General features: G+C 43.7%; 2 non-coding genes across 2 annotated transcripts; one reads left to right on the top strand and one right to left on the bottom strand.

Moving 5' to 3' along the window:
- Positions 1–18,059: 18,059 nt before the first annotated feature.
- Positions 18,060–18,134, bottom strand: Trnat-ugu (transfer RNA threonine (anticodon UGU)). The gene has a single exon. It is a non-coding gene; the product is annotated as a tRNA-Thr (tRNA).
- Positions 18,135–18,501: 367 nt separating this feature from the next.
- Positions 18,502–18,575, top strand: Trnat-ugu (transfer RNA threonine (anticodon UGU)). The gene has a single exon. It is a non-coding gene; the product is annotated as a tRNA-Thr (tRNA).
- Positions 18,576–19,472: the final 897 nt, after the last annotated feature.

Raw genomic sequence — 19,472 nt, 5'->3', positions numbered from 1 at the left:
CTAACAAAGTAGGCGAGTGTCAGCAATATGTCTGTCTCGTGGTCTTATCGTGGCGTGCTTATCTTCTGCCGTTAGGTCAGACGATAGAAATGCCACTTGCACGCTTAGAGTAGCAGATTGACAGTGACCAACTTTAAACAGAACTTGATTAATTTTCACACACATTTATTAAAATAATAAGAATCATAAACATTACTTAACTTGGTTCTGGATGCTATTTACAATTGACAATCTGAAGTTCCTTTGGTCTTGGTACGTTAATCTTATTCTCACCTTCACGGCTATGTACAGGAATATGATAATCTTCTTAGGTGCAGACTGAAACTTAACTATAGACTGGTACAGACTGGTGCAGACAAATGCAGACTGATTAATCGGAGGTCTGTACACTCGTTATAATACCTCGCACGTTCAGGTATCACTGCGCGAGTGTGATCTGCGAGGAGAAAAGGTTCTACGTTAGCAACAATCTCATTGGCTGCGTTACATATTAATACGCGGATCGGCGAAAGCAGAATTTGGTACGTCTCTAAGGCAGCGCCATCTCATAGTGCGGAGACGGACGAGCGCTGCGCCTGCGCTGTTGTGCTTAGTGGGGCGCGCTATAGTGGGAAAGTTGTGTACGCGCTGACTACGCGGAACTATGTACACAACACTTGGCAAGAAACAGAAGGACAGAGTTCGTGATACCTCACCCATTGATTATAAATTTCACTATCGATAACTTCTGGTGTCGGTTATTTTTGGTTTGTGAAGGCGTTAGTGTTTACAGTCTGTGTTTGTGTACTGTCTTTACGGAATTTCTATGACCACCAAGTTATTAAATTCGCTAGCTGCAGTTTTGCTTTGAAAATGGCAGGGTGTGCTCCCGTCGATGTATCGGCGGTTGTCAGCGACGACACTCAGCTGCATTCCGGTAAGTTATTTGAGCAGAGAGTAAACTGCGTTGAAATCCATCCCAAGGGTGTTGATTAGGATTAGGGGTTGTTTATTGCCGAGGCTACGTAAGAATTTACATGTCCGTGTAGATTTGATGGTTCTGCAGAACGTATTAGTAGCATCCTCCCGCTATCGCTGATACTTGTGGTCTGTGACACTGTATTGTCAATCTGAGATAGAGCAGAACCGATTGGTAGGCTATAAATTAATAATAACGTGTTTAAAGTACATTTTTCAGACGCATATTTCGTTGTTTTTTGTCATCAGTCTACTGACTGGTTTGATGCGGCCCGCCACGAATTCTTATCCTGTGCTAACCTCTTCATCTCAGAGTATTACTTGCAACCTACGTCCTCAATTATTTGCTTGACGTATTCCAATCTCTGTCCTCCTCTACAGTTTTTGCCCTCTACAGCTCCCTCTAGTACCATGGAAGTCATTCCCTCATGTCTTAGCAGATGTCCTATCATCCTGTCCCTTCTCCTTATCAGTGTTTTCCACATATTCCTTTCCTCTCCGATTCTGCGTAGATCCTCCTCCCAGTCCTCCTAATTTTCAACATTCGTCTATAGCACCACATCTCAAATGCTTCGATTCTCTTCTGTTCCGGTTTTCCCACAGTCCATGTTTTACTACTATACAATCCTGTACTCCAGACGTACATCCTCAGAAATTTCTTCCTCAAATTAAGGCCGGTATTTGATATTAGTAGACTTCTCTTGGCCAGAAATGCCTTTTTTGCCATACCGAGTCTGCTTTTGATGTCCTGCTTGCTCCGTTCGTCATTGGTTATTTTACTGCCTAGGTAGCAGAATTCCTTAACTTTATTGACTTCATGACCAACAATCCTGATGTTAAGTTTCTCGCTGTTCTCATTTCTACTGCTTCTCATTACCTTCGTCTTTCTCCGATTTACTCTCAAACCATACTGTGTACTCATTAGACTGTTAATTCTGTTCAGCAGATCATTTAATTCTTCTTCACTTTCACTCAGGATAGCAATGTCATCAGCGAATCGTATCATTGATATCCTTTCACCTTGTATTTTAATTCCACTCCTGAACCTTTCTTTTATTTCCGTCATTGCTTCCTCGATGTACAGATTGAAGAGTAGGGGCGAAAGGCTACAGCCTTGTCTTACACCCTTCTTAATACGAGCACTTCGTTCTTGATCGTCCACTCTTATTATTCCCTCTTGGTTGTTGTACATATTGTATGTGACCCGTTTCTCCCTATAGCTTACCCCTACTTTTATCAGAATCTCGAACAGCTTGCACCATTTTATATTGTCGAACGCTTTTTCCAGGTCGACAAGTCCTATGAAAGTGTCTTGATTTTTCTTTAGCCTTGCTTCCATTATTAGCCGTAACGTCAGAATTGCCTCTCTCGTCCCTTTACTTTTCCTAAAGCCAATCTGATCGTCACCTAGCGCATTCTCAATTTTCTTTTCCATTCTTCTGTATATTATTCTTGTAAGCAGCTTCGATGCATGAGCTGTTAAGCTGATTGTGCGATAATTCTCGCACTTGACAGCTCTAGCCGTCTTCGGAATTGTGTGGATGATGCTTTTCCGAAAGTCAGATGGTATATCGCCAGTCTAATATATTCTACACACCAACGTGAATAGTCGTTTTGTTGCCACTTCCCCCAATGATTTTAGAAATTCTGATGGAATGTTATCTATCCCTTCTGCCTTATTTGACCGTAAGTCCTCCAAAGCTCTTTTAAATTCCGATTCTAATACTGGATACCCTATCTCTTCTAAATCGACTCCTGTTTCTTCTTCCATCACATCAGACAAATCTTCACCCTCATAGAGGCTTTTAATGTATTCTTTCCACCTATCTGCTCTCTCCTCTGCATTTAACAGTGGAATTCCCGTCGCACTCTTAATGTTACCACCGTCGCTTTTAATGTCACCAAAGGTTGTTTTGACTTTCCTGTATGCTGAGTCTGTCCTTCCGACAATCATATCTTTTTCGATGTCTTCACATTTTTCCTGCAGCCATTTCGTCTTAGCTTCCCTGCACTTCCTACTTATTTCATTCCTCAGCGACTTGTATTTCTGTATTCCTGATTTTTCCGGTACATGTTTGTACTTCCTCCTTTCATCAATCAACTGAAGTATTTCTTCTGTTACCCATGGTTTCTTCACAGCTACCTTCTTTGTACCTATGTTTTCCTTCCCAACTCCTGTTATGGCCCTTTTTAGAGATGTCCATTCCTCTTCAACTGTACTGCCTACTGCGCTATTCCTTATTGCTGTATCTATAGCGTTAGAGAACTTCAAACGTATCTCGTCATTCCTTAGTACTTCCGTATCCCACTGGTTTGCGTATTGATTCTTCCTGACTAATGTCTTGAACTTCAGCCTACTCTTCATCACTACTATATTGTGATCTGAGTCTATATCTGCTCCTGGGTACGCCTTACAATCCAGTATCTGATTTCGGAATCTCTGTCTTTCGTTATAATACTAGGAATAACTGTATCCGCGAACTGGATAAATTCACATGATACTAAGCGTCCATGGGACGTATGATAAATGCAACTGCCAATGTTACTCTTACGTTACTCTCTACGCTTCCGTTACTCATGGTCGGTAGAATCAAATACAAAGTATGTGCGCACATTAGACTTACGTAGCGCATTATTGGGCCTCATGGTACTGTGGTACATTTTTGTTAAGTGTGTGCGTTGATGAAGAGGGTCAGCTAAAATGAGTTTTTATAATGTTATAGTTTTCCTGTTCAATCCTTGTTAACTATCGAGATGTTCTATCGGTCATGATTTTTCGCCATCTGATATCTAACTGCAATAAGAAGTCAGACTGAAACGTTTTCAGTTAGTACAGTTACGTACTTTTGAGCTATGGAGCTCGCCCAAGTTCATCGTTGGTTAATGGTCCTGAATGACATGAGAGTGTTTTGTTGCCCTGGGTAGTGCTCCGGTTAACGATATGTATCTGAAATGAAGTCGTTGCGGTTAAAAATACAGTTTTTGTATGTTTCCACAACCAGCAGCTTCTGTTTCATAAAATTATAGGTTGTTCTTGAAATAAATGTAAGGAGAGATTTGGTGGGGGAACAGTGCCCACCGACTTAACAGTTTTTTATGTCTCTTTGCGGTCGGAGAGGAAGGCTTTTAGACTCTCGGATTGTGGCACTTCCTGCCGAGCTACTGTGGGTAGAGTCGCGTTCTCGATGTTGACCATGCACTGGGTAGATATCCACCTCACGAAATGGGACTATTTACACCTCCTGAAAAGGCCGGTGACCTTTGTATTAGATTAGATTTTATAAGTCAATGTTTTCGGTTACATGTTATCTCATTAAAATTTGCAGAATTTGTGCCTTCGTGTCGCGTTACTAATGTTTAGATCTGATGATAGCTGTAAAGCCGTCACCAGATATAAATTCTAATAAAGTAATTCGTGAGTAGAAAGACTTTTGTGATCTAATTAGGTGTGTGCCCAGTAGAACAGTTCGTGATGTGAAGGACGCTCCATGCTGTCATTGCAAAGAAACTTACAGAGACTACTGCTTATGCCCGCATCTCGTGGTCGTGCGGTAGCGTTCTCGCTTCCCACGCCCGGGTTCCCGGGTTCGATTCCCGGCGGGGTCAGGGATTTTCTCTGCCTCGTGATGGCTGGGTGTTGTGTGCTGTCCTTAGGTTAGTTAGGTTTAAGTAGTTCTAAGTTCTAGGGGACTGATGACCATAGATGTTAAGTCCCATAGTGCTCAGAGCCATTTGAACCATTTGAACTACTGCTTATCAGGTGTAAAACGAAGCATAGTGCTACAGACAGATGCTTAATTAAACGCAGTTGTCTGTCAAGAAAACAGTACGTGAAGCCTTCGATGACTACCGTAGCAGAATACTATCGAAAGACTTCTCACAAAGCCCAAAGGAGTTCTGGTCGTTTGTGAAGGCTGCTAATGGCACCAAAGGTAGTGTCTAGTCACTCACAGGCGTGACAACAACTGAAATTGAGGGTAGAAAAGCAAACACAAAAATTACAAAGCAAAACCCAAGGTTATTTCCGCATTTTAATACTCATACCACTGATAAGATGAATGAAACAAATATTAGTGAAAAATTTGGAAATTTGTGGTAAAGTCTTATGGGACCAAACTGCTGAGGTCATCGGTCCCTAGGCTTACACATTACTACCTAATCTAACTTTAACTTACGCTGTGGACAACACACAAACCCATGCCCGAGGGAGGACTCGAACCTCCGACGGGGGGAGCCGCGCGAACCGTCACAGGACGCCTCAGGCCGATATATTAGTGCCAGTGTCGTTTAGAGACAGTAGTAAACGCTAAAATTTAATAAAGCTCCAGGGTCCCATGGAACCCCTATCATGTTCCATGAGGAATTTGAGGCTGATCCAACCTTTCTTTTAATAATAAAATACCGTACATCATTCGGTGCCCAGTAGTTTGAAGACAACTCACACCCGAATAGCAGGAGCAGCAGTACAGCAGAAATGATCCAGAAAATTAACGTCGAATATCCTTGATGTCAGGTTTTTGCAGAATCCATATCGTGTTCTGACCTTAAACGTTATGAAGTATCTCCAACATATTGCCATCCAGCATGGATTTCGAAACATCGTTCGTGCAAAATCCAACATGCGTCTTTCGTATAAGACATTCTGAAAGCAATGGACAAAGGTAGTCAGGAAGGTACAGTATTTTTTGACTTATTAAAAACCTTTGACTCAGTACTACATCCACGCTTTTTATCGAAAGTACTAAAGTATGAATTGCCAAGCGAAATTTGTGACTGGATTTAAGAATCTTTTGGTTGGGAGGGCGCAGCATGGTATTTAGGATGGAGAATCAGCGACATAAGCAAATGTAATTTCAGGTGTGCGCCACAAAAGGTGTGTTGGAATCCTTACTGTTCATATTATCTTGTAGTCAATACTAATAGTAATTTCATAATGTTCACCGATGAAGCGGTTATCTACAACCAAGTGCTGCTGTAAAAAGCTCCGTAAATGTTTAGTTATATTGTTAGTTTAAATTTTAGATGTCCAGAAACGTTAAATTGTGCTCTTCACGAAATGAGGAGACTTAGTACCCTATCAATATAATATCAGTGAGCGTAATTGGAAATTATCAGTTCAGAGAAACGGTTCTAGGCGCTACAGTCCGGAACCGCGCGACCACTACGGTCGCAGGTTCGAATCCTGCCTCGGGCATGGATGTGTGTGATGTCCTTAGGTTAGTTAGGTTTAAGTAGTTCTAAGTTCTAGGGGACTGATGACCTCAGAAGTTAAGTCCCATAGTGCTCAGAGCCATTTGAACCATTTGAACCAGTTCAGAGAAAAATCTGCGTTTAACACTTTGAAGGACGTGAAACGGAACTCTCACGTAGGCACAAGCGTAAGTAAATTAGGTGGCAGACTTCGGTTAGTTGGTAGAATATTAGGGAAATGCAATTAGTGTACACTACCGGAAAAAATACGACACCATCAAGGTAAAGGTCATTTTAGTGAGAAGTGAAGTGACAGCTAACTCATCATTGTAGCGGTATGTGAAGACAAATTCAGACTAAATGAAACACATATATCACAGTAGAGGCTGCCCAGCTAGTGGCAATAATACAGAGTTGGTCAACCTCTGGCGGCAACACAGACCAATATTCTTCCACGCATATCATCAGAAAGGTTCTGAATGGCATCCAGCGACAGATTGACCCAAGGTTCTTGCTACAGTTCGGCGATGGTTCTTTCAGACCCTGGAGACGAGTAAGTTCCCGTTTCATCATGTACTGCACGTATCCAGTTATCAAGAGTGATCTTGCTGGCCAGGACAGTAATTGTACTCCACGAAGTGTTCGTTACGTCGCTGCAGCTGTATGTGGACGTGCGTTGCCCTGCTGAAAAAGTACATTCTTTCCTGCGAAAGAAATAGTAGTAGAATGCGGATAACAGCCTATGCAGTGTTGCAGGCGCTGGTGTCTTTACCCTGCGGAAACACCAACTCAGACAGCGAGTTGTAACTAAATGCTCCCACACCATGAAGCTTGAGACTGGACCTGTGTGTTGTAAGTGAATGCGCTCTGGAACAGGCAGCTCACCAAGTCTACGCTATACACGTGTACGTCCATCATCAGCAAACAGACATAACTTTCATCACTGAAGACAACAGAACTCCATTCCACTCTCCAGCCGGCTCTTTTACGGTACCAAGGAAGCCATGCTTGGTGGTGTCGTCGTGTAGGCTCTTCCTTGGCCAGGGACACAAATGATCTTAATCCTGTTGTACGAAGATGGTTACCTATTATCCTTGACGCCCGGGTTTCGTCTCTGGATGATGTTCGGTCGGTCATCGCTGCTAGCAAAATGCATCAATTTTTACTTGCGTCTGTATTCCGTGGACGTCCAGAATATGGACTAACCGTGGGTAAATGTTTCACAGATCGCTACTCAATGCAACGGTACACCTTGATACGTTGTGCCCAGCAGGTGCAGCAGTCCATCAAAAGTTCAGTGGAGCTTCCCACATACTCACAATGCGACCCCAATCATATGGTTCTTCTTCACCAAGATTAAATACTGCCGGCCAGTGTGGCCGTCGGTTCTAGGCGCTTCAGTCTAGAACCGCGTGACTGCTACTGTCGCTGGTTCGAATCCTGCCTCGGGCATGGATGTGTGTGATGTCCTTAGGTTAGTTAGGTTTAAGTAGTTCTAAGTTCTAGGGGACTGATGACCTCAGAAGTTAAGTCCCATAGTGCTCAGAGCCATTTGAACCATTTTTTGATTAAATACTCGTAATATGGAGAATGGTTGTACCGTGATGCGAATGTTGAAAACATTGTTTTCACCTCCAAACTCAACCCTGGAGAGTCGAAACATACGATGAAGATGATGATGGTTTATGGGGCGCTCAACATTGTGGTCATCAGGGCCCGTGCAAGTTCCATAGCTTTCCATTTTCAATCTCGACACTTCCTGAATGACGATGAGATGATGAGGACCACACAAACACCCAGTCCCCGGATGGAGAGAATCCCTGACCAGGCCGGGAATCGAACCCGGGAGCCCGGTGATCCAGAGGCAGCAACGCTAACCACTAGACCACGAGCTACCAACGAGTCGAAACAGAAGGAGCAAAACCGGGCCTCACAGTGCCAGCTGATCGTCAATGATCGTGGCAACACTACAGCCCCCCAGTACATGGTTAACTATTATATCCTTTTATGACTGCAAGCAGCCCTTGAGATTTTTGCTTTTTTTCGGCAGTGTACAACGAAGATTGCTTACAAATCACTCGTGTAGCACATCCTAGAATAATGCTGAAGTGTGTGCGAACCATACCAAATAGAACAGAAAGGGGATAGTGAAGGTATAGGAATGAACGACAGCACGAATGGTCATAGGTTCGGTTGACTGTCACGAAGATGCTGAAAAACTGAACTGACAGGTTCTGAAAGATAGACGTAAAGTATTCCGAGAAAGTCTGCTTAAAATGATGTGTCTAGGCCATTTATTACAATCCCACATCTCGATTTTTATGGTTAGAGAAAAGATGATTAGACTAATTTACATTTCTCACAGAGTATAATGTCAACGCCAGTATTTTGTGTCACCAGTGTATGGGACAGTGCTTGAGATTTATGAAGTAATGGATATTTTTTCCAGAAATGACTTTTAAGCCTATATGTGAGGACTGAGAAAAGACTTATTATTGTGTTGTGACTTATTCTTATATTTTGAAATAACGACAATAGTTTTTATTATTTTTATAACCAGTTTTCCACAAAGAATAATGATGTTAACAAAAGATAATACCATGAAAGGAATGTATTGGCACTGTACTGTCCCTGAAATTTTTCTTCCTTCTGTTGTTCTATATGCTGTATGAAGCAGATGAGATTGAGGATACACTGAGTTCTGTTCTTTTAAATACTGTTATCAAAAGAAAACTACAACGTACAATTTACTAAATGGAATTCTAGTGTACGGACTTTTATTTGTAACCAGATAACCAACTATGAATGGTTTAAGTTTTGTGTCCGCAGCAGTCCAGAATGTGCTTTGTCTGCCGCCATTACGTGAGCGTATGGAGCGTCGATTTCAAACTGCAGAAATAATCAGACATTAATTCTTTCGATCAATATTACACTATTTGATCTCCGAGGGTAAGAACCCAGAGAAACTAACATTCAGTTGAACAAAGTTAGATTTTACATAAATGAAATAATTTTTATGGCTGGTGCGTAAGATTAATTTTTCTCAGAATAATTTATTAATGACTTTAAATAAAAATATTTACGACATCATTGTTGTTATGGATAGAGGTTGTGGTGCAATAGATTAAATATTTGGTGCATGCATTTTAATGTCAAGTATTGAATTATTGAAACAGCATTTCAGTATTTATTTGTAGTGATAATGTATGAAAAAATATGATTCTTGAGTTTCTCCCGGCGTATTTGATAATCAAAATATCCACGAGTGTACTGCCGGTCTACAGTGTCCAACGGGCACAATATTTCGGCGATCATGCATGTCGCCATCATCAGGTGAACTGACGGACTGAGCTCCTGTGAACGTGCCGGCACGAAGATCCGTACGCTATGGCTGCTCAGGGGGAACTGGGTTCGGTCGCGGCGGCGGCCGATTTAAATACCCTCCGCCCGCGGCACGCTCCATCCGCCGTCCGTGCCCCGCGCCACGGTCGCGCGGTGGAACAGATTGCGACGGCGTCTGAGATGACGTCGGTGTGATGGCTCTGTCCGCCGTGGTCGTCACAACTATACGTTTGCTCGATTTACTCTTGATTAACTCAATCGCTGGTTCCCAAGCCTTGCTAATATTATAGCCACAGTCACGGTTTATGAGGTCGGCTTTGGTGCGAATTTCGATGGTCTCTCTAACAACGCTGTCCCAGTATCTCGACGTCTGTACCAGAATCCTCGTGCATTCATACTCCACAGCGTGATTTTCCGACAAACAATGTTCAGCGACCGCCGACTTGCTCGGATACATCTGTCGAGTGTGCCTCTGGTGTTCACGGCATCGATTCTCGACGGTACGCATCGTCTGACCAATATACGACTTGCCACACTGACACGGAATCTGCTACACGCCGGCCTTCCTCAAACCGAGGTCATTTTGGCGCTCCCCACCAGTGCATGAATTTTATTCGGAGGACAAAACACAGTTCCGTCCCGGTGTTTCTTCAAAATGCGGGCGATTTTTCCCGAGAGTGCGCCTGTATATGGAATAAATGCAGTGCCTACCTCCTCCCTCGTGATTTCATCCATCTCCACAGGTTGTGCTGTAGTGGTTGGACGGAGAGCACGTTGAATCTGTCACTCTGAGTACCCATTTTTTCGAAACACAGTTCTCAGATGTTCCAATTCCTGGGGCAGACTCTGCGTCAGAGATAGTGGGCGCCCTATGTACTAGAGTTTTAAGTACCCCATTCCTCTGTGAAGGGTGGTATCAGCTGTCTGCGTGCAAATACAGATCAGTGTGCGTTGTCTTCCGATACACCACATGACCTAGGGTGCCGTCAGCCCTTCTCTTCACCAAGACGTCAAGGAAAGGTCCCTCCGTTTCAGTCTCCATAGTGAATTTGATGTTGGGGTGTATGGAGTTTAGATGTTTAAGGAAGTCAAGGAGTTTATCCATACCATGTGGCCAGATGACGAACGTGTCGTCCACGTAACGGAAAAAGCAAGTAGATTTCCATTCGGATGACGACAGGGCTTCGTCCTCGAAGTTCTTCATGTACAAATTCGCTACCACCGGTGAGAGTGGGCTACCCATGGCGACTCCCTCCGTTTGTTCGTAGTATTCTCCATTAAAAAGAAAATACGTGGAAGACATGCCTAAAAAGTTCAGTAGTCTTCTCGTCAAACTTCTGACTAATCAATTCTAGTGACTCTCGCAGGGGTACCCTCGTAAACAAGGAAAACACGTCAAAACTCACCATGATATCTGACTCATCCAACCTGAAGCTATCAAGGCGTTTAACTAAATCCACGGAATTACGGATGTGATGAGGGCATTTACTCACATAAGGACTTATTATTCCCGTCAGGTATTTGGCCAACAAACATGTAGGTGCCCTGATGTTGCTGACAATGGAGCGTAATGGTACCCCCCCTTTGTGAACCTACGGGAATCCATATAGTCTAGGCGGTACCGGACCTTGGGGTAACAATTTCTTAGCGTCACCCTCCGATAAATCTGCGTCCTTGAGAAGCGACCTCGTCTTGTTCTCCACCTTCTTTGTAGGGTCAACGCTGATCTTCCGGTAGTATTCGTCATTCAGCAGGCTCTGCATCTTATCAGTATAGTCCTTATGGGAGACAACAACTGTAGCATTGCCTTTGTCAGCCGGTAAGACAACAATTTCAGAGCGTTCCCTCAGATCGCGAATGGCCGCCCTCTCTTTACTGGTGATATTTGACTTCATCGGATGGATTTCGTCAACGCACGACAAGTTTCACGACGTATTTCCTCAGCTGATTCAGGCGGAAGTCGAGCTGAGACCTGTTCAACAGCACTAACAATTTCTGCGACCGGAGTGAACTTGGGGGTGGGAGCGAAGTTGAGACCTTTCTGTAAAACCGAGACCGCATCATCACTCTACATCATGCCACTCAAATTGATGACAGTCTTGCACGGAACCTGCAGAGATGGTTTGCCAAGGAGACGTGCGAACTTAGCTGTTTGACGTCCCGTTGCCTTCTTATGGGCGGAATCAGCTGCAACCCAGGTGACACCATCAGTCCAATCCCAGGAAGAAGAAGTGAAATTACTAACCAGTTGCAAATGTAGTTTGAGTAATTCCTGTGAGGTAACTCAAGGCTCCGGCGGGTGAATTGCACTCTCCGCCGCAGGCGGAGGGTATTTAAATCGGCCGCCGCCGCGACCGAACCCAGTTCCCCCTGAGCAGCCATAGCGTACGGATCTCCGTGCCGGCACGTTCACAGGAGCTCAGTCCGTTAGTTCACCTTATGATGGCGACATGTATGATCCCCGAAATATTGTGCCCGTTGGACACTGTAGACCGGCAGTACACCCGTGGATATTTTGATTATGACAAAATAATTCATTATAGTCGGGTTCAGCACACGTAAGTAAGAATTATCAGATATTATTTCTTTCTTTCAAATAATACTGATGTTCTTGCTGCTACATTTTCATACGTTTTACGACAGCACTTACACACCACCGCAATAACTTAAACGAACCAAAAAACTCATTACAAGAGCCATTTAAGCAATCATTCTTTCAACGCTCCGTACTAGAACGGAAGAAGAAGATAGACTAGTAACTGGCACAGTAAGAATTACCTCTGTCATGCACTTTTTTGTATTTTGCAGAGTATTGATGTCAGTGGAGAAGTCATCCCGAGTCGAACAGAGGTGGTAACATTTGAGACACACGGTATTGCATTCACGGAGGTGACTAGAGTTGTGGTCTGCCAATACTGCGGTTCAGTAGTTTTGATGCAGTACATAACTGATGTAATAAATTGTAGAGTTATCGGTAGTATTGGTAGCATTGGTAGGAAAATGAACGTAAGTGATCCTGTAAGACAAAAACTGGAATATTTCCTTTTTTTCGACATAGTTTGAACTGCACATCATTAGGTGTTACTCCATTGTATATATTTTATGTCCTTACAGCATACAAAATTGCATTTTGTAAGTAAAAAAATAAGTTGATCGCATAACTTATATACTTTTATGTAATCAAAGCAATTACCTTCGATGCAAGTACAGTTTATATACACAAACGTTAAAAAATATATGTGTTATAGTTATCTTGTACTCAGTAGAATGTTCTTCCTGACGGCCAAGGGCAACAGTTTCCTGTTGTTATAGTTAAATGCGAAATCTGTTTATGAATATTAGAATCATGTTTTATGTAATTTCGACATATTTTTGTTTTTCTTTTTTTTCCTTTTTTTTAATTTTACCTTTTTTTAGCGATGTATGATAAATCTGTACTTTTTAATTTTTTTATTTTTACTACAACATCACACTGTTCTACGCTACAAGACAACATTTTTCCAATAAATCCTAAATTTTACACTGACAGCTACAATTTTCTGCAAATAATCTTTATTTTTAAGTAATAGATGGGAAGATAATAATGAAAAAGAAAACGATCCGTAGCTTATGTTGACCTTTATTCACTCTCGCTCAGTTTCTAGACGGTTCACCGCTTTCCAGTTGTAGGGGAGCCTAGTAAGATACTGATCGCATACGTTAAGAAAGCTCCCATTATGATTTAACGCCCAATACGTACGCAACACATCTAACGTACGATAACGTGTAACTGTTTGTGTGTGCGTGTGTGTGTGTGACTGTGTGTGTCTGCATGCGTGTGTCTGGAGCTTACGGGCGCTCACCGGTGAGATTATCAGCGCCCATACGGTAATGCGAGCACAACCTTAACTGACCACAGCTTCTGGGAAAACTACTGTAGACTGCGCTTACTTATGGTAATCTTCCATAGTCTAAGGTAGTTTTACAACTCCAGAAGTGACAGGATACATTTTCTTCCAACAGGGAAACAGTTCACAATTTAAGTTTTTATTACTGACACTCTGTAAAATGACATTTTTTTAATAATATAATCAATATTTATATATGTGTTTGGAGAGAAAGAGATTGATTTTTGATTGGGATTTTTACTTTAAGTCGTAACTGGTACCTGAATTTTTGGTTGCTGCCTCCTTGAATGATCAGCTTCTGCACTAGTTGTTGACGTATTGCAATTTGGAGGAAGTTATTGTTCTTTAAGGTTTAAAATACGACTCTGTTAGTTACTTGGCCGTATTGTGGATAGCTTTGAGCCCAAGTTTTCGTAGCATTTCATACCTAAGGGACCACTGTTGTAAGTAAGTAAGATCAAACAGTAATTTGCTTTTCGTGAGAAAAGGAGATTGCTTGACACACAAACTTCCTTCTAACTACACGTCCTGCTACATCAAAATTGGTCACTGCAGTTCAGCACCATACTATTGCTCAAGAACATAATCCAATTACTGTAATTAAGAAATTATGAGAGGTTGTTACTTATTGAATGAAAACTATAGAGAATGCATTTGTTTTCCGGCATTTTAGTGATCTTTGTACACTTACAATTCTGTCAATTGATTGATGGCGAGCCGGCCGGTGTGGCCAAGCGGTTAAAGGCGCTACAGTCTGGAACCGCGTGACCGCTACGGTCGCAGGTTCGAATCCTGCCTCGGGCATGGATGTATGTGATGTCCTTAGGTTAGTTAGGTTTAAGTAGTTCTAAGTTCTAGGGGACTGATGACCTTAGAAGTTAAGTCCCATAGTGCTCAGAGCCATTTGAACTATTTGATTAATGGCGACAACAATGAAGTTCACCTCCTTTTCCAAAAACAAGACATTTCTGTTCTTCACTTCCAGAAAATTGGTATACATAAATGTTTGGCAAGTCTTACACATACTTCACTCGGTTTTTTCACTAAAATATAAATTTTCATTAAATGTAACAATACGTTCTGAGCGACGGCCTAGCAACACATCCTCTTTCCACAAGATATAGATTGACAGTCCTCTTTTTTTTTTTAATAAAATCAATTGTCTTTTTTTTTTTTAGAGTCCATACTCATAGATTCTCTAATACTATCGTTGCGAGGATTGCGCGCTAAAGAGTTTCTTGCTGTCCTGCTGCGCTTCACTTCACTTCAAGTAGTTTTTGAATCACATTTACATTTTCGGTATTTACATACATTACTGAGCTTCTCAGAATAAGATCAGACACAAATTAATTAAAGGAAAAAAAGCAGTGAGGCACACATAACATTACAACTCCACTAAACCATGTTCATTTCAATTTGTCATACACACCTAAATGAGCTAATTTTTTTTTTTTTTCAGTACTGATACAGCTGTTGAGAAGGAAGTGAGGCAGCGGCAAGTGAACCATTCGCAGGCGAGCCGAGCGCTAGCCCCCACCATCGCCCCTACAGGGTCGTAGGGATTCGAAGCCGGGAGCGCCTTTGCGCGGCCTCCGGGTATAAAACGTTTATTGGAGGCGCGGCTTGCGGCGGTCGTAAAAGCCGGGAATCCCCGGCTCTGTAAGATAGGGGGGCTGCGCTGTGCCGGCCTGGGCATCCACCACCCTGCCTCGCTTCCCGCCGCCGCAGCCGCAGCCGCTCCTCGAGTAGTCGCCTTCTGACTTCAATTAAATCTCGGTTCTGCTCACAGGCAGAGCTCACCAGTTAGGAATGTCTGGTCCCCGCATGAGCCACCCTCTGCTGTCTGTCATTTACATAACGTCAACAGATCCCTCTCGACAACCGGGATACATTCTCCATATCGGAGGCGCTCTAGCTTCAAGACGTTAAGCAGAATCAAGAAATAAAGTCGTACGTCCTCAAGGGCATGCTGCTCACGGCTACAAACAGAACCAACCGTTTTGGGACTGTTATCGAGACATCGCTCCCACTTTTTCCACCAATTTCCCCTTTCCTCCATTTTGTATTACTTTTGGATTGTAGCTTGGATAAATTAGAGATTCATTATGTCCAAGCGGGACACTGAGACATAACATGAAATGGAACGAGCTCAGAAGATCAGTTTTAGGTAAGACGAATGGCCGACTGCAGTTTATGCGGAAAGTTCTGGGAAATTGTAGCGCACAAGTCAGGAGACAGCGCTTAAAACGCTTGCGCGACCGATTCTTGAGTACTGTTCTCTTGTTTGGGATCCGCATCACGTCAGATTAAGGGAAAATGCTGAAGATATCCGGGTTATACTGCCTCCAACATTCATGTAGGGTACGGACTGCAAGGACAAAGTAAGGAAGATTAGGACTTATATTGAGACATTCAGGAAATTGTTTCGTTCCCTCGCTCCATCTGTGAGCGGATCAGCAAAGGGAATGACTCGTTATGGTACAATGTACTCTCACCCATGCACCACACAGCGAATTTTAGATTCCTTGTCGGACTTTTACGCCGACTCTGACGATCAAAACCTTTTTTGTTTTTATCTTATTTTATATTTTAAATTGAGAGCAGATGTGAACAAGTAGTTTAAATACCTGGGAAGAAACGAAAACAACAGTTTGACACCGCACTAAGATAGATGTCGAACACTAGCACTGTCTGCTAAGGATAACAAACAAAATTGGCACTCAGTTTCTTTAGGAAATCACTAGTCTTCAACCCCTCTATTAAAAAGTGCTGCCACTTATGATGTTAACCAATTGTAGGCTTAAAGTACATTGCCTGAAAAGAAAGTGAAGCACACAGAAGACATGGTAGAACGTCAGTATGTACTTATCAGCGTGTAGATGATTATTGTTGAAGTTCAATGTCACGCATAGAATGGCGATCAGAATGCATTATCGTTGTTCCTGTTTAGTATTGTTGCCATTTCTGATAGGATATATAAGGAACGTGGACAGCGTCAGATGTTTAGTGGTTGTTGTGGAGGGCACGAACATGCAGCATACTGGTGCGGGACAGATTTAGAAAGCATCCTCTTTGGGGATCTCCTTTAGGCAACAGTTAGAGTTGTGAAATATCCAGAGTGGGGGTGTGGAGTAATCTCATGTGACGGTGACCCAATACTGGGCTGCATAGAAACGTGAAGGCTGGCACAATCGCCGTCAAAGTTCTGTTGCCCACGTCTGACCACCACAAAGGACGATCGCCAATACACCACGTGTATCGTAACCCCTTCATATATCCGCGTGCCATTCAAGAACAAGTAACGGACTACCTGAAACATCCCACACTATGGTATGGGAATAGCAGCAGTCAGAAAGAGAACTTACCATCCTACGCATAGTTTACCATTATCATCAGACCACAGATGGGTGCATTTGAGTAATACCATGACCGGGAAGCATTAACTACTGATGAATGGCACTGCACTGTACTGCGTTCAGTCGCGCACTATCCCAGATCACCATCGGCAAGTACGGCAGTCACATGCAGAAAGGTCCCACTCTTCCAGTTTTTGGATGTGCCCAGCGGTTTTAGTCCTGGTTTAATGGTGTGGGGAGCTATCAGAAATGGGTTGACATCGCGGCTGGTAGTGATTGCGGGAACTCTGAAAGCACAACGATACGTCATTGCATCATGCACCTTCATGTGTTATTTATTGTATGATCCTGCCAGATGTGGTCTCTTATGTGTGAGTGTAGGATAGAGGGGCGGAGGTGCAACAGTGGTGCCCTGTGGGGCAGAGCCGCAGCCGGAGGGTCCAGCGGCTGGTGTGCCGTTACAGCCCAGCGCAGCTACGGATGTCAGAGCCTCAGCACTCTCGTTGAGTGAAGCTGCACTTAGGGTCGGCTCGAGAAATCTGCATGCTGTTGTCTGTCGTTGAGATGGCGTGCATATGGAATGGGCGACACTGACATGGACATCTCAAGAATCGGTCCCAGCATACAGTCGGTAAGGCGGTATTTGCACTGCCCAGGAGTGGCGGCACGGGCACTGCATACAAGTAGAACAGCTCGCAGATGGACAGATCGATTTTTCATCCATTAAAAACTGGCCCAATCCTTATCTTTCTTCAGCCACATTTCTGACCAACAGGAGTGCAGCTCTCAGAGTTAAAGTTCCCTTCACAGTTAGAAGGCTCTTGATTCACAGCAGTGGAGTCCAAGGTGGAAGAGGCAGCAGAAACTTGGTGGTATTCAGCAGGGCATCTGCAGCTAGTAAAGCTGACCTTCCATCGGTATCAGTAATGGAGCTGGAGTGGTCTGACTCTGAAAATGAGTAGAAGGAAGACGAGGGTTTATAGCAGTCAGTGACATGTTTGCTCGGATACGAGTGACCGAATATGCTAACATTTTCTGAGCCTTCAGCACTGTATGCTAGCCTGATGCTTAACTTCAGGATATAAAATGTGTGATGTTGAGGTAACCAACATCCAATGATCTGTCCGTAATAGATCATGTGTGGGACCAGCTCGGACATGAGATCTGTCTTAAGGCTAGGATCCAGGATATCAAAGACCTGTTATAACAATTGTAGACCAGCTTGCCTTAGGGACCTTTACCAAAGCTTTATTAAATGATAATTAAATGGACACCCTAGCTGCAAACAGGCGTTGATGTACTTCATTGGGGACATGTTGAAAATGTGTGCCCCGACCGGGACTCGAACCCGGGATCTCCTGCTTACATGGCAGACGCTCTATCCATCTGAGCCACCGCGGGCACAGAGGATAGTGCGTCTGCAGGGACTTATCCCTTGCACGCTCCCCGCTCCCCGTGAGATCCACGTTCCCAACAGGTCCACACCACTACATTCGTAGTGGATCCACGGTAGCTGTTCTTTCGGGAACAGATACTACCGTCATATGTAGTTAATATATGGCTTCCGGCACTTGACCTTCTCGTGCGAACGCACACGCTATGCCCGAACTCGTGCGGGACTTGGTAGATTAATCTGCCACGAGTAATGAGTATGATGGGCAAACATCTATTAGGCGCACTACGAATGTAGTGGTGTGGACATGTTGGGAATGTGGATCTCACGGGGAGCGTGCAACGGATAAGTCCCTGCAGACGCAATATACTCTGTGTCCGTGGTGGCTCAGACGGATAGAGCGTCTGCCCTGTAAGCAGGAGATCCCGGGTTCGAGTCCCGGTCACGGCACACATTTTCAGCATGTCCCCAATGAAGTACATCAACCCCTGTTTGCAGCTAGGGTGTCCATTTAATTATCATTTCATTTCTAGCAAAGCTGCAAGGTCATCCACGGTAACTGTTCTTTCGGGAACAGATACTACCGTCATATGTAAAGATTTATGACTTGTTTGTCAACTGAGTGCAAGGGAGTGCAATGTCATACTGATAAAAGGGCTAATACTGCGGAGGTCCCTGCAAATATCACTCTATTTTGTTATCACTGAAATAACATCACGTACAATCTCAAAATCTGAAGTTTCGTTTTTTTATGTCTTCTTTTTATGAGTGCTTCAAATTTTTTTATCCGGCAGTGAATTTTAAGTGCTACACTGAAGTGTTTCTCCGCCTCTGTAGTTGAGTGGTCTGGGTGGCTGACTGACGTGCGGGGGACCTATGTTCAATTCGCGGTTCTGTCAAGGACTTTCCTTGGTGTTGGTGCTGGAGCTGGGTGTACTCAGCCCCATGATGCGAACTGAGAAGCTACTGAGGACAGTGGCCAACGCCCTCCAGGATCACAGGGACCTTAGGCGAGTACCTGTACACAGGACAGACACTGTTCTCTCTGCAGCTGTGGATCGACGGCCACGTCACTTACCTTGAATCAGCTCATGGGATTGTCAACAACAAGCTAAGTGTTTACATGGTGTTTTTTGACGACGCATGGAGCACCACGGACTGTCAGCATGCCGGCATTGATGCGGCTTCCCTTGACGCCCCAGCAGGTAGATGAATGCCGAGATTGATGCCACTCATTGAGAAGACTGTAATATGACAGCCCACCACAGCACGTTCTCAGACAAGTCCTGGTTGTGTGTACAACATAAAGGTGGATGTATCTGTGTGTGTGTGTTCTGAGGAGAACCA

This window comes from Schistocerca cancellata, chromosome 1 (genome assembly GCF_023864275.1).
Source record: "Schistocerca cancellata isolate TAMUIC-IGC-003103 chromosome 1, iqSchCanc2.1, whole genome shotgun sequence".
NCBI lineage: Eukaryota > Metazoa > Arthropoda > Insecta > Orthoptera > Acrididae > Schistocerca > Schistocerca cancellata.
The sequence above is the reverse complement of the archived record's forward strand: the minus strand, read 5'-3'. Positions and strand labels throughout refer to the sequence as shown.